The sequence below is a fragment of the Bombus pyrosoma genome, linkage group LG17, assembly GCF_014825855.1.
Source record: "Bombus pyrosoma isolate SC7728 linkage group LG17, ASM1482585v1, whole genome shotgun sequence".
Classification (NCBI taxonomy): Eukaryota; Metazoa; Arthropoda; class Insecta; order Hymenoptera; family Apidae; genus Bombus; species Bombus pyrosoma.
Genome location: NC_057786.1, coordinates 5,494,473 through 5,506,766, shown reverse-complemented (window position 1 = coordinate 5,506,766; position 12,294 = coordinate 5,494,473). Strand labels below are relative to the sequence as shown.

Here is a 12,294-nt window from a genome sequence, read left to right as displayed (position 1 = left end):
CGCTCGTTTATCTTTTTAGGCGACCACTTAATTTTCATTGAGTTCGTTAAATTCATTTCCAGCGAAATGCTTGATGTTCTAGCTCACACTTGGAGCACGTAGTTACATGTGTGCGTATCAGCGCGCGGTATGTGCTGATATATTCAGCTGCTCTCTTCCACTGAACTTCGTTTGAATATAGTCTAGATTCATTCTGGCACGAGTGGATGGTTCGGAGATTTATAGGGGAAGGTTGCACCATTGACGAAATCCGCGGTAATACCCGTGCCGGTCCATAGATACCGGTTACATAAAAATCCCAGAGCGTAGAATTTCTCTGAATTTAGATTAATGACGCCCGATATTTTGATAAATCCCAATAGCTATTCTTAGTAGTTTGGAAATACAATTCCCCGTGCCGCAAACGGTTTCTGCCTGTCGCGTCTACACGCGCATTAGAGAATAGCTACTTAACAATATTTTTAAATTAATATATTTAAATATTATCTTTTAAGATTATCGGTTAATCGATTAAGACCGAGTCAGTATAAACTATCACCTGAAATGACCCGTTATCTGTTGATTTTATTCAAAAATGTTTAAGGTGAAATTTATCGTATAATATTTAAGGATGTTCGTCCTTACGACTACCTTACGACTTTCCAATACCTTGTATTTTTTGAAATGCTTATTAAGGCGACCTTGAATGTTTTAAACGGCACTTTGTATTTTTAAAAATCTTAAGGACAATAGTTAACGCTCCATGGTACGTCAGAAATGAAGATATACGAAAAGACTTAAAGATTCCAACAGTTAAAGAGGAAATCGCCAGATATGCAAAAAAGTATAAAGAAAGACTTGCAACACACCCAAATCAGCTGGTTGCTGNAAACGAATAAAACAATAATAGAAAGAAGACTGAAGAAGAAGCATCCTGCAGACCTCACAATAGAACAATAAACAACCTGGAAGATGGAGTCCCGCTGGGGGTAACCATCCACATGCTATATTTCATCAAAACCCAAACTATAATATTTTACCAAATGTCCTAATGGACAAATTGTAAAATGATTTATTTAAAAATAAAATAAAAAAAATAAAACTTTGTATTTTTCATACGATTGGTCGATCCAATTGGACAAGGAAAGACACACTTAGAAAAGGAAAAGTAGTACATTTATTCCGCTTTTCCTTGCCTTTTATGCAGTGCGTTTGATAAATTCAATACTTTTATGCTTGCAGTGCAATACCTATCTTACTTTGTATGATACCTTTGTTTATATCAGAACAAAAGCTTTTCTATTTAAACACAATATCATTAATTACCAGAACTAATGTAATAGGTACGACCAAAGCTTCAAAGTAACAGATAATAATAGCGAGAGCCATGTATTTTTGTCAACAAATACAAACGACGTTAAAAAATGCAGAATTAATAAATCATCTGCTCGTTAATAGAGTTTGAAGAATTCTATTATTAGAAAATACGTTGAACTGTTTCAGAGAGTTCATGACATAAATAATCTGTGTATACTAATAATTTATTGCACTTTTAATTCTAGCAATTGATATAACTCGGACTTTCAGTTTCTCTGATCCAGGTGTGTGCGTACTTAGTAGCTTGAATTAATCCAAAGTGGTGCTACAATTCTGAAGTTGATTATCGCAAATTTCGTTTCATTAATATATAAGGTGTCCTGCTTAAATTGAGCATCTTAAATATCAGTTGTATTCTTTCGACCAATCGCAGGGAGACGCGTTCGCGAGATATCACGTCAACGGGAGTCGTAAATTCCCCCTACGATTATAACAATCGACACCACGAGTTGATCGATCCCCTGATTTCCGTTAAGATAATAGGGATGATTGTTTTGATGTAACACCGCGGTAACAGGATCTAAGATATATATATATTTCCAACAATTTTCTATACAATATGGACAAACGTTATTTAGGATACAGAGTGCTTGACGGATGTGAACCGATGAAGAGAATTTGACTGTTACAGAACTTGAGCCAGAAGCTAAACTGGTAGTGACTGCTCTCTCTTGTTGAGAGCAAGTCAAGGTGTTGACTGTACGAGTATCGTAATAACAGTGAAGTGCGTTCTCGTAGCATTACTGAAGAAAGCTCGTGGTAGCCTTGTTCATGGGAAAAACTAGCTTTACGTAATTAGTACGAATGCATAACAAACCTAAGGACTGTTCCAGGGACCATCCATAAACCGATAACGCTTACAGGAACAAAGATTCCTTTAAGGTTGATAGAAGTTAGTGATGAATACTAATACAAAAGGTAAACTAAAAGCCTAAGTTTATGATGGGTCCTTAGATTTATTGAGGCCAGGTTTATTAGCTTTATTATGTTTATTAGGTTTATTAGGTTTATTAGCGACCAGGCAACTAGAGACGTAACATCAGTGGAAAACAATATATGAATGAAAGAAACAAATGTTATATGCAAAAGCGGCATTTTCCAACGTATTTTCCAACCTTCGACAACCTAAAGTGACTACCACGTGATCTTGAGTACGAAAAATTCACAAAAGCAGGGCAATTGGTGGAAATACTGAAATAACTATAATGAAAATATTAACGGGGGAAAAGTTACTTTAGCATGTGCTCGAATTAAACGATTTTCTAACTTTTCTCGTAACTTTCCCACTCGTATTAGCACATGCAGTTTTAATACGTTCCTTCGTATTTCCAGCGTTTGCAAAGAAACAAACGCGTAAGATCTGGTAAAGTCGGAGCAGGCTGTTGAATAACTGCGCTACGACCGATCCGACGTTACAGGAATTATCAGGTTTGACGATCTACTGATACATTTGGAGTCGAATATCCGTCATGTTGAAACTACGTTCGATATCTTCATGGTGTGGAAATGTTCTCTAATAGATCGGCTCGCTGATAGCTCAAAAAACTTACACATTGTTCACCACTCGAAGTGGCATCGATAAAAAATGGTCGAATAATTCAATCACCAATAGTACAATATCATTTATTTACGCTTTGTGGATGCTGATGTACAGCTTGACGAAGCCATTTCGGATTTTCAGCATACCAATAATGCGTATTATGTCTATTCAGTCGTCCATAATTGATACAAACAAACTCATCGGTAGACAGCGGACCTTTATACGGATGTAATATATCGAAATATGCAAAATACATGCAAAATGTATGCAAAATATATGCAACGAAATTTATGTTGTAATTTAAACTATAGTACGTTGCAGTAGTTTTTTTTCAATTATCGATTATATCTTTTTACGCGTAAAGGAAGTTTTAAAAAACCTTTTTCGTAGTTAATATCGACTTATGCAGTGCCGGTGATTGTAGTCGGGCCTCCTCTGCTATTCTAGCAACATATTTCAACTTTTGACACATGTGCTGCGGTATCCGTACCAGGCACAACATCTTTTCTTCGGAAATTGATAAACGAGTTTAAAGAACGTGCAGTACTTGCATAATTCGTTTCGGATAATTGCATTCAGGCCAACAAACGAGACTGCGTTTTCTCATTTTTACAAAGTTTCTCTGCAATCGAATTTGCGATAGACCGACCGGTTTCATCTCATCCACGAACATTCAGATATAATTGTGACCAATATTTTTCCGAACGCTTTACTATCGAGACGTTTCCAAGGCAAAATTATTTTTTCTTCTCGACCAACTCGCCTCATATTTTGGATCGTTGTTTAAAGTAATAGCAGTACGTTTATCGCGCTGTGTAACATTTTTCCTGCGCACACCTGTATCTCGGTGTTGTTTCATTTGCGATCTGCTTGTCGCACATTTTGCAATAAACGTCTTCTGCCTGCGCAGTAATACAATTATTTGCCAGTGCAGTAATTCAGTTAGACACCGTCACACGTTTGCAATCTTCTGACTTGGGCATCTTCTCAATATTTAAATTCTCAATCGTGAGTGTTTCACTATTAACACTATCGAATGGCACATGTAACTGAATTATTCAAATCTCTTGCGGTACAATGCCGAACTGTAAGACAATTTGCCAACCAGGAGAACACGGTACAAAACAAAGATGAAGTAATTGAAGCAGCGACGCTGCTCGATGAAATTACCGATAGATAATTGTACCAGAGTAGAGCTTCATTTATCCGAACTGATGACATTTACCAGGTACGTTCCTCACCTCTTATTATCCGAATTCAGGCTGTGAGGATTTTACCTTAGTATTTACAAATTTCAGCTTAGTTAAGTCCAGTTATATGAAAATTAACTCCGATTATAGGAATGATAAACAAGGAAGGATGGGAGAACTAGTAGACTCCTATTATCCGACTGATCCAGTTATCCAACACGGCCGTGTCGGATAAATGGAGTTTTACTGTAAAATAGCAGATTACTTAATCTTTTTCGCTTATCCTCGCTTAATAAATTGTCAACTAAATGTGCACATATGCAGAATCTATGTATTTACGCAAGAAATATGCACTCAAGCAAAATACGTGCGATATACGAAAAACGCAAAACAAGCACTATGTTTTCAGAATCTCGTAATGAGTAATGACGAAACAAAGAACGACCGAAAAAATCGCCCATTTTCTAGTCACTTGATTTTGCAACCGAATTTGGTACCAAATGATGGCATTCACATATTTGAATTCATTTTTAGCAAGTTTCGTATCGTTTTTCGGGAAGGTTGTACTGACACTTTTTGTTTTTTTGGAAGACACACTTATAGGTGTTGTGTGAATTTTTCAACTCCAAGCGATGCCAAAAACAGTCATTTCGTAACGTCCTTCGTTCTCGTCGCAGCTGACGATTATTTTTTCTTAAAAGCGTTAACGCAGGTTTCGACTATGCTGTTACGAAATGAATGAAAGTCCTAAGACTGTTATACGCTTCCGGTTGCGATAGAACAATAGTGACGTAAAAAATGTTAAACTTGTTAGTAACACAGAATCGTAATTTTAATAAAGCCGCTTAAAATGTACGTAACGAGCACACTAATATACGCCGGTTTAACAGCGGATAGGTGGCGAAGGTGGGCACACCGATATCAAGACCTGCTTTTATCTTTACTCGTAACGAGAACGTTAATGCAATGCAATATTTTGCTGTAGCAACGTTTTATCCTTCACAAATGGGCTGCGAATCAGCCGTTAAACTTATTATCTATAATCATACATCAATGATTTGTGCTTGGATGTACGTTAACGCGTAAAGTTTCGATAGGGAACAAGGATCAATCAATTTCTCTAAAAGTACCGACATTAATAAATATGCTTGCCACGATTAAATACTTAGGTGACTATCTCTTGGTACCGATATCTCGAATTCGATGTTTAATTTTCAATGAAATTCAAACATTAGACTTCTCTTAATATCAAGTTACCCGAGAACTAAAATTAATTTTTGATTAAACTGTTCAAACCAATGATACTACCATCGTAACGTAACTATCGTAATTAAAGTTCTTGCGATCAACAGATTTCTGTCCCATCAAAGAAGCATTAAAAGCTAATTATTCTCACGGTGAAACGATATTAATATCTCCATCGAGAAGAAGCGAGTATAATTTTAGTGAATATTCAATCGTATACGCGATGATCCACCTAGCACCTTGAACACCTCAAATATTTCACTTATTGTTATTAGGAAAGGTGCCAGAAGAAAACATTATTTAATTAGGAAAATATGATGACAAGCACGAAATTTATCTCGAAATTATATTTTCCGGCATTACAAAACCACGAATGTTTTCTTAAATGAGATTATATACTTTTATGACGTTATATCTGTGGTGAGTGATCTATAATGGAATCATTTGGGTACATGACTTGCGTACGAAACGTTCAGAAATGTTTGGCAATAAATACAAACGACCAGTAGTGTGTAATGCGAATAATAAAAAATGTATGCATGTGTATACACACTTATACATGTTTATATGTACTTGTATGATAAAGAAAATGATAATTTTGGTTCGCTATTTAGAAAGATATGCTTTGGCGCGATTTGGTATCTCGCGAAAAGGAGGCGATATAAATATTAATATTTTATTATAATATTATCGTAATAGTAAGGAATTAATACTATTAATATAAATACTAATATTTTGTACGTAACTTGTTTGTACTTAAAACGGCTGCAGTTCGTTTTGGCATACTTTTAATCAAATTTGTGCATACTTCTTGAGGGATCGCATACCTTTGTTCTTCAACTCTTTCCTATAATTCATCGAGATTCCCGCAGGGGTTAGAGGGACTGCCAAAGCACAGTCCGCATTTTTGCGGCTGTCTCGCTTGCGCCAGTTCCTTTGGCTGTGTTCATCCCACGGAAGCAAACTGCGGAGTAAAGGCTACGGTTAATACCGTAGCTAATCCCTTCTTACGCGAGTCCATGGTCGTATAAACAGATCTGGACACTCTTATACCGAAAACGGAGAAGGAATCGTCCGAAAATTGAGTCTTGAAAAACCAACATGGAACGCAGGAAGAGTCTCGTTCACTTGTATAGATGTACATAGACATGATATACATACTATCTGATACTATGCATGTCTTAAACAGAGACAGAGGCATTCTGTTCATCTCTGTCTATCTCGCAGATCGAAACTCTTCTTGTTTTCCATGTTGATTTTTCACGATTCGATTCTCGGACGGCTCTCCCTAGCGAGTGTCGAGACCTGTTTATGCAACCGCGTGAAAGTTCTTGCCAGTGACAGAGATTGCACGGATCTCGACTTGTGGTGTCACTAGTCTCATCAATGACTTTGATTGGTTCCACGGGGACCGGAATCGGGATCCGATTCCCGACTGCTTAACGTCGGTCTGGTGGAAGCAGCGACCTGTGGCCAAATGTTGGTTAGACGATCCACAAGGATTGTTGACCGCAAACGATATGCTTCCTCGATGGGTATATCTGTATGGGTCGATGTCATCGGCTCTGGCGGAAGTTGCCAGACGCAAGAGTAACCGCTCCGAAGTGTGCCTGCTGTACGATACTTGGGACTTGCAGAGGGACCCTGTCCGACCTGGAACTGAATCCGATAAAGATAGCTGTAGTCGTGTAGCTGTGGCCGTGTAGCTGTGGCCATGTCTGATGAGGTTTCGTGACAGCTACGGGCACATTAACGAGCTCCTAACGTACGTAGTTCGTGCGATTCTGCCTATTCCGCGCAAAGACTAATGCAATTCTTACGACGATCGAATCGTGCTTGACTCGACCGAGAGTTCAGCAATGCCAAAACTCGGACGGTCCAGGGAAGATGCATATTAATTGGATTTTACCGAATACAAAAAGGTCCAATCAACATGTACTTCGGAGATAACTCGTGTTCTCTTCGATGGCTTTAGTTGTTCAGCTTTTCTTAGCTTTTCGTAATAGTTCAACGTTTCGTAGATTTTGAGGTCTACTTCTTCGCAACAGACCTTAAACTGAAGTTTTTAGGCCCTGTGGCCTTTATTTACATTGTGCGACTCGAAACCATGAAGTTGGTTGCTTCATTCTATTCAGAATTTGCTGTCTCACGTATTAAGAATAATTTCTTGTTAGTAATGTTAATGTCACGTTATTTACTTTCTATTTGACCGCGATATGTAAGCATATTGTGGATTACTATAATTGTAAATAATTTTTTTTTATTTATTTATTTAAATTTTACAATTTGTCCAGTAGGACATTTGGTAAAATATCGTAGCTGTAAATATTTGGTAAAATATAGCACGTGGATGGCTACCCCCAGCGGAATTCCATTTTCCAGGTTGTATTGTAAATAATGTCAGTGTAAGAGCCAATGAAACTTTGACATTACTTTCTAAAAGAATGGTTGAGTTGCGAACTGTAGTTTCTTTGACAAGTTTGGTTCTTGTTACGAGTAGAATACGGCGCTGGCAACAAATTTGACAACAAAATTCAAGTTCAAGATCAATTTTACAATTCAGATACGATAGTCGTGATATATAATTTTTGAACACCGTGTACGACGATACAGGAGATTTGTAAAAGAAGCGTGTAAAGTTCACCTCGAACATGATTTTCAAGCTCAAATTTTTTATTGCAACGTATTTTACTTGTCACGAGGAACAAAATTCTCAAAAGAATCATCGGTAGCGAATGATCTCTGCTCCCGAAAAGAAGTCAAAGTTTTAATAATTCTCGCACTAGCTTCATTCGCAGTTTTACAGTTTACAATTACGCATTTAACGAGAAGGTAGCTTACTATTTATGAAACGACGAGAAACACAGATTACAGGAATAATCGCAAATCTCTACGTGCAGAAAATTATGTTAACCGCTTGGTGATCAAGAATTAATACTACGACATCTGAATGCAGATCTACCCTGCATTAACAGGCGGAAAGGAGAAGAACAGATTAATTATCGCTCTTGCTCGTGCTTATCCATTACTGGACTTGCATAAACTGGTCGAGTGAGAATCAATCACATGACGGCGCGACAAATAACTCGAGAGAGAAGCTTACGACTTTACAAAATTCGCCGTGTTCAAGCACTCCAACCAAATGACTGTGTTACTCGACAAAGTTTTCACCATTGAACGCTACGTAACTTGCAGCGCGACTCGCACTTTTTCGAGCGTGTGTTATTTATGAATGAAAGCAGTTTCTCAAGTTGTAGCATTCTCGATCGACAAAACGCCAGGATTTGAACTTGCAGAAATTCAGATGCGATGGATGAGAGATTTGACCAAGGACGATCCACCATAAACGTATGGACAGGTATCGTCGGAAATTGCATTACTGCTCCTATGTTTTTGCCTACATCGATAAAAAGTACAACATATTTGCGATTTTTACGCTCGCCTGCCCTAGTCGAATTACGTGAAATTATTTTGCATTTATTTTGCGAATGTTGACAAAGTCGCTGACAAATTACGATCGTTCAGCCAGTTATTGAACGAAAAGTTTGGATAGGATACGGACCTGCTCCTAACGCGCGGCCTCGTTGCTCATGAAATTTGGTGGCGCTGAATATTTTGCTTCGAGAGAAGAAATTATCTACAGTTCGATCGAGCAGATTACGTTCGTTAAACAGTTGCAACGTCCGATCGAATGCGGTTTTTATTCTCCAAAATCGATACGCGATCTTAGTGAGAAACTCGTAGAGACGCGAGTTTGGAGCTGTTTAAATAGACAGAAAGAGAAACAGGAAAGAGGAAAAAAGAAGAAAGAAAGGAAGATACGGGATATATAATAGTGAATTTAAGGTACCTGCGTGCAACAGTAGGTACCGTTTTCCTGCATCTGAATGCAGAATGTAAACGCATTGTGAACAAACTCAATTTGAAAGTTATTAAAATTTTAGTACTTTTCCGGGAGAAGGGATCGTTTCCGACTCGTGGTTCCTGTGAGACTTTTCTTCCTTGTGATGAGAAGAATATGTTGAATAAAAAAATGTTGACCTAGAAAATCACGCTGGAGGTCAAACTTGCACAAAGTTTTTTGTACAAATCTCCATCCAGAGGTATAGAATCTTAACTTTCCAGGTTACTTGCGGTCCAGACTTGCTTTTTATGTTACAGCTACGAGAATCGGAACATCGGTCAAAATCACAAGCGTGGACTTGAGTTATTGGATGAAATTTTAGTTAGCATTGGACAGACGGGAATAAAAGAAAGGCATACGTGGTGGAACTGACGCGTGGTTAGTAAAGTAACGAGTAAACTTTCGTGAACGAACCGACTGTATCGAGAGGATGACGGAGGCAATTACGGAATAATCGTAAAGTGTCTTTTGCAAAGGAGTGCTAGGCACGAGCAAACCTTTTCAAACTACACAGCATATTTTAATATGATATTAAAGATATACTTACAGAAAGTAGCTTTAAATAATCTGAATTAAATTATAAAAGAGGGACTGGATCTATCGAACGGTTAGATTTAATAAGACTCGAGCGAGCAAATTCGTTTAGATATGTTCGAGGTGACGAATACGTTGATTGGATACTACGCTCGAATGCGACTCGAACACAGTCCTGCAACTGTCAGGGTATAAAGCATAATTGCTCCAAAAGGGAATTTAACCCGATTTCACTGACTGACAGAGTAACGTTCTGACATTCAATTAAGACTACCCAAGAAGATTGCACGTTCAGTTTCTTACATACGTATCCTAAAATTGCATACTTTTAGATAGCGAGGCTTGCTATGATCTTATGACCTGGTACAATATGTTGGGATGGACCATGATCAACCTTATCCGACAGCTACATTAGACTAAGCATCGCGTTGCTACTTTATGGAAGATGCGTACGTAGCGAGTGGTATTATTCTGTATAAAGTTGTAGCGCTATTTTGCACGTTCTAAAGTCTCATCTTTTGCAGAAGTTGAAATGAGACGATTGTGACTTCTTCTTGTAATTTTATATAATTGACTACAGTTATTGCTGAATTCATGAAATGGTAGCGCATTAATTGCATACATAGAATTTATGAAAACCATATTACAAAAGAATTACTTAATAAATCGAACAGAATCGCTACAATTACTTTCCAGACAGTTAACTTTTCTTCTTGTTTCTTCTTATAGGCGGCAGTTCATGCTTTAAGATATTCATTAATACGTTCATGCTGTAATACACAAACATATGCGTTACTCCGCTGCTCACGATGCATCGTGACAAGTATGCATTTTTTGTGTGAAAACCCGTTTATTTTCATTTTATGTTCATTTTTAAAGTCAGATGCGATGCGATACGAAATAACGTCAGTGTTGTTATCTGGCTGCTCGCGAACATATGATATCTATTCCATTTTCAAATTGATTTTATCTACGCGTTAAAGCGAGCTGTGGAACAAATCAAACTTGCTCGAGCCTGATTGAATCTCTGTGTTATAATGTGAGAACTTTTACACGCCTAAATCTTGGCAGTCTGACGATCGAGAATATTGCTACTGGAAGAATCCCAGATATTTCCAAGGATCACGTTCTAATTTTCTTAGCGGCCAACGATCGAATATTCGTCAAACGACATAATCTCGCACACGGTGGACCTTATAACGTACACCTTCTTCGCATATTATTCTTCACGCTGCTTCGTGTGAGACCCCTACTCGACAAACTGTTCTTTGCAGTATATCGATGGATAAATACGCGCACAAACACGCAATACGTGCAATAGAATACTCGAGGTCAATTTTGTGGTCCACTTTTTCAACAGATCTCCGCAGATCCGAAGATGTAGGATTACCTTCCAAAGCCGTAAGATGACAGACACTTTCTTGGCACACTGTGTAACATTGAGGCATCCAGTTTTGCCACATACAATTTTGTCATTGTCACACTTGACTTTGTTCATTGTAAAGTGAAATTTACACACTCCACCTGTGAAATAGCACAAAGAAATCATAGTGATATCATGATATCATGATGCCACATAATATATAATACAATACAATAAGTCGCGAGTAGATCACTCGTTAATTGCTTAAAAGAATCACCACAGAAGCTTGCTAACATGCTACCCGGGGACCAGAGATTTATTTCGTCGATAAGTTTGATTATTAAACTTAAGTTCCTTCGTTGAAGGCATCGATGGACGCTGCGTTCCAGAAACCGCCAATCACACTTGGCGAAGCGTAATAGTAATTTGCAATAACAAATACTTAAGAATGCCTAATATTGTTAAACATAGGGTTCAATTTACAATTATGTAAATATTACTTCTTGAAGTTGACTTCTTAATCAATTTTAACAAACTTTGGTAAAACCATGCAATAAATCTTTTTACTTATCGTAATAGTTAATACACAAATAAACACTGTACATATGTCGTGACAGAAATAAAGACAGAGTTCATATTCCTAGAACAGTCATATTTACGATAATATAAAAGCTACCGTATATACAATAATATAATTTTGCATGCGAAAAACATTTCTTTCGTTTCCATAAATCCCGTGATATTCAATTTTTATTGCTGTAATCTGTGTTATTGTTTATATGTCTGTATTTATCTGTGAAAATTCTCGCTATTCAAATGAATATGAACTGAACGAAGCGACGAAACCACATTGTAGCAATAACAATGCGATAGAATAACAGTTTCATATTGAGAATAAAAACACTAACATGGAGCAAAAATGAGTAAATATACGAATGAAATTTGCTATTAATCAGCAAAACTAATTACTTATTTCAATGGTTGGCTTTAGCAAACTGATTCGACTAAGCAATTAATTACCTAATGAATCACAACAGCATAGAAATATTAGTTTGACGTCAGTAATTTCTGCATATGACCAATACATATTTGGTCAGACAACGTAACATGGCTGTGTGACTGCAAATGAAAGGTTCTATTATTTCTGTTCAATATTGCGCGT

At 37.4% G+C, this 12,294-nt stretch overlaps 1 protein-coding gene across 1 annotated transcript in view; it reads left to right on the top strand.

Moving 5' to 3' along the window:
- LOC122576833 (lachesin-like) overlaps positions 1-12,294 on the top strand; it is a 538,671-nt gene that overhangs the window by 134,254 nt on the left and 392,123 nt on the right. The window lies entirely within an intron of this gene.